This window comes from Dasypus novemcinctus, chromosome 15 (assembly GCF_030445035.2).
Source record: "Dasypus novemcinctus isolate mDasNov1 chromosome 15, mDasNov1.1.hap2, whole genome shotgun sequence".
In the NCBI taxonomy this organism is placed as follows: domain Eukaryota; kingdom Metazoa; phylum Chordata; class Mammalia; order Cingulata; family Dasypodidae; genus Dasypus; species Dasypus novemcinctus.
This window is the reverse complement of record NC_080687.1, coordinates 14,044,731-14,049,122: the sequence shown is the minus strand read 5'-3', so window position 1 is coordinate 14,049,122 and position 4,392 is coordinate 14,044,731.

Genomic DNA, 4,392 nt, shown 5'->3' with positions numbered 1-4,392 from the left:
CGGTCACTGATGTGGTCAAAGCAAATTAAAGTGATCTAATTGCAAGTGTTCTAATCAAAGTGAGGCTAATCAAGGTCCCTTAACCAAATCTAATGTAATCAAAGAGTCTCATACCCACAGGACTGGATTAGTCCAAAAACATAATCTTTTGGGGGCGATTTACCAAATTCAAACTGTCATAGAGGAGAATTAAAGCAGTGGGAGGTGAAGAGGCAAGATGCCCCATGATTTAATTGGGTAGATAAGGTTATCTCTTCCAAACACCCTTGGTCCATTGAGAAGAAGCCCTGGGAAAGGTTGTCACAAGCCACAGGGCAATCCCCTTTCTTCTGAGCCATCAGGATGAGAGATGAGTCTGGAGATGAAGGGGACGGGCATGAATAATCAGGGAAGATGAATTCCAGCAAAAACTAGGGTTACAGGAGGTGGCCTCATTAGGGGCAGCTGCACAAGTGCAGCAGGGAAAATCACATAGGCATTTTCTCCCAAGGGCCCCCAAAGAGGTACAGTTTTGTTCTCTTTGTTTTCTCTTTTTGGGAGCCTTCACCCAGCCTCAATTCTCAGCCGTGAGTCCAAAAAAGATTGTGCTGCCACATAAATAAATTGCTTAACCACACATGAAATAAAAAAGCATGTACGCTTAAATTAAAATAGCCTTTTCCTATATTTTTACTGCAAAATTGGGACTTGGCTGAATTTTTTTTTGTTGTTTTTTTTTTTATTTTTTTTATTTTTGCACCTTTGTTTAGCTGTTGGCCCAGGAAACAGTTTCATCTGCCTCCTGGAAAATCTAGCACTGCCTTTTATACAAATGGCCTGGTTTCGCTCATGTTCCTGAGCGACCAGAGCTCTTTGCTTGGTTCTTTCCCACAGCCTCTCTGCTTTCCATTTTGGGTCAGGCTTCACCCCATCTGTGTTTCCATCAGTTTTGATCAGTACTAGCTGAATGCCTGCACAATCTGAGCACGTCTGGGGTGACCCCAGGCAAGGCGTCCTCCAGCCCCCTACCTGCATTCTCACTTAGAGATGAGCCACCTGGCTTTGCCCCACGCCCCACACACTGTGGAGCAGGTTGCCTGGAGCTGCTCCATTTTTTTCCGTTTGTGGGCAACTGCACATTTATGCCCTCTCTACGCACTTAGCACATCCTCCCATGGCTCCAGGGGCGGTTGTCTTTGAACTGCCTGATGTTGGATCCTTTTGGATCCCAGCTACTACTCTCCTCCTCAGGACAGTTTTCAGTTCTCAGACAAATGCTCCAGATAAACCTCCAACCACACAAGTTGGATACCACGCGTAATCCTTGCCAGAAGGATGCCTTTTCCTCTAAATGCTGGTGACTTCATTTCAGCAAAATTTATGAAGTACAATTTCTACAGAAATACGTAGAAATCCACAGATTTAGGGGACACATATTTAAAGTCACAAAATAGATATTTTGTACCCAACTTATTATTTAGGGGAAGGAATGACATAGCAAAAAAAGCCAAAACCAGGGATTCTAATCCTAATTCTGCAAGTCATGGGCTCCATAACTATGAGGTTTTCCATGCCTCTGCTCCCTCATCTAAAAATGTGGAGGAAGGACTAGATTGTTCTCTAAGGTTCCTTTAAGTTCTCCCATGCCAGCTTGCTAGATTTTGTTTTCTTAATGCTACTTTCTTAAGTGATGTGATTCAACAATTTAGAACCCCCAGATTCCTATTTGCCATTGGAATTTGAGATGTTAATAAAGGAAACACAAATTTCCCTCAGGCCATCTTTGCAGATAATCTTATACTTTATGAAGATGTCAAAGCAGGAAGCATTTTCCAGAAATTTTGCAGACAGCCTCTTTTTTGCAGGGTCATGATGTTCTATATGCTCTCATGGCCTCATTTCACATCTGTCAGAACGTTATTTTTATTTATTAGCCAAAGATGATGTGATAAATGCCATGGTGGCATACCCTCACTTCTGAACAAGTATTTTTCCACTCTTTCTCTTTCAGGCTCCCTATCCAGGTTTTGAAAGGAGACGTTTAAGAACAAAAAACAGCCCTGCAGGTGCATCCCTGACAACCGGTAAGACAGCCAGCGTGCATCGTCTTGTACAACTGCTGCGAAGGGGAGCCCTGGTGAAAGACCTGCCATGGGCCCAGGTGGTAGGACCAGCAGGTGAGGATAAGCAGCATCTTCTAGTCCATGTATTGCCAAGAAAATGTCCATGGGCTCTCCCTTCAAGCGGTCTTTGTCCTGGCACCTGTGCAGTGCTGTCTCTAAACCAGACACCCAAGAGCTTGCTCAGAATTGGCTCAGCACCTGTCACCTCAAAAATACAACTCCTGGCCACTTTCCCTGTCCCCATCTTGCTCTCTCCCCCACTCCCCAGATTTGTGGCAGCTACACCTCTTAGAAGTCCACCTCCTTCCCCAGACAGTGGAGATTCCCACCCACCCTTCTAAAGGCTGTTTCCCTCAGGGCCTGCTCAAAGCACCTCATTCCCTAGTTCAGGAAATAAAAATCCACAGGTTTCAGTTCTACCCTTTTTAATTGACTTTTAAGTACTCATAATTTCAGTTCTGGTAAGTCAATAGTTTAATGAGATTTGAAAACCTTATCAACAGACCACAAGAAAATACATCCTATGGCCTATTGAAGGTCAGATTGCACTTCAATGTTCATTTCTTTCTTTCATCGCATAGTCATTTATCCCACCCTCCTCCTGTGACACTGAGGTTGCAAAGCAGAGGACCCAGTACTTTGTCTCCAAGAGTTGATTATGAGGGACAGACAGGCTTTTAAGTAAATAACCTGGCAAACCTTATAAATAAACAAAGTAAATCAAGTGCTTGTCCCCAGGGCTGTTGGGCAGAAATCTAGAACTTAATATAATGGTCCCTGGGGAAGTGGCTCTAAATTTGCCTTCATACCCCCTGCAGTTTTAAGCTAAATACTGTTCCTATTTTTCAGAGGAGAAAACTGGGGCTTCAAGTGGCTAATTGACTAAGAGAATGTCCTGAAGGTAGCAAGTGGTGAAGTTGAGTTTGGCCTCTGAACCACTTCTAACACTGTCTCCTGACTGTCTTGAGGTAGGAAGGGTTGCCCTGACTCAGGGTTTCCTTCATGGTGCCACTGAAGACCTCAAAGCAGCCAGGTCATTCCAGGCTCCTTCTCCAACCCACTGACTCAGAGCGGAGAGGAAAGACAGAGCCCAGAGCATGTGGGCTAGAGTGCTAATGTGGGTGGAATTGTGTCCCCCAGTTTGGGCATGCTCTTGGTTTGGCCGGCATTCTGGTGGGTGTGGACCCACTATAAATATGATCTCATCAAGATGTGACTTCAGTTGAGGCGTGGCCCAAGTGAGTCAAGCTGGGCTTTAATCTGGATTCATGGAGTCCTTCATGGGCAGAGTGAAAGTCAGATGGAGAGAGAAGCCCAGGGCAGCAGCCAGAAGCTGAGAAGCTGGAAGTCAATGGAACGCAGAAGAGAAAGGAGAAGGTGCCACCCTGTGCACTGCCATGAGACAGAAAAGCCAAGGACCAAGGATTGCCAGCAGCCAGTCCCAGAATACCACAGCCACTTGGGAGAAAGCAAGCCTTGATTTTGGACTTCTCCTAGCCTCAAAACCATGAACCAATAAATTCCCATTGTTTAAGCCAAAACATTGTATGATATTTGTTTTAGCAGCTGGAAAACTAAAACAAATGCAGAACCATTGGTTCCTGCACCGAGCTTGGCAAAGCACTACTTAGGCAATGGGTTCATCAGAAAATCTACTCTAGCATACATTATTTTAAAATCAAAGGAAAGAAAATGAAGAAAAACACTCAAAGCTCTGAACTCTAGTCTTGTTAATAAATTGACCCATCAACATTCATTTATTGAAAACAGGGCCTTTGGGAATAAGGAGATCAGTAGAGTGTGGACACAATCATATCAAAGAAAATCCCAGTCACCTTATGGGATATCTACAAAGTCTTATCAGATTCCTACAAGTCAGTGCATACCCTAGACATCTCTCATGGGGACAATTGTTCTGTACCCAAAGGCAAGGCCATCTACTCACCAAATCCTGGGATGGGTTCCTCCAGGGAATGGGCCAAGTTGTCCCTATCTGGGATCACATCCTTGGTCCTTGATCCTTCCTATCTCTTGAAGCCTTGATCTCAGCGATCCTGGACTAGACCAAGGAAACAGCCCCTTGAACTTAGCATGTCACCACTGCTGATCTGAGGTGGAACCCAGAGGACCCATTTGAGGGGAAGAGGGACAATGGCAGGAAGGCCCTCCAAATCCATTGTCATCACCCCACCCAGTGATGGAGACTCCATCCTGCTTGTACCTCCTGGAATATCGAGAACATGAGCAAGAGAGGGAACAGGACTCATGTTCTCCAAGTCAAGACCTTTCC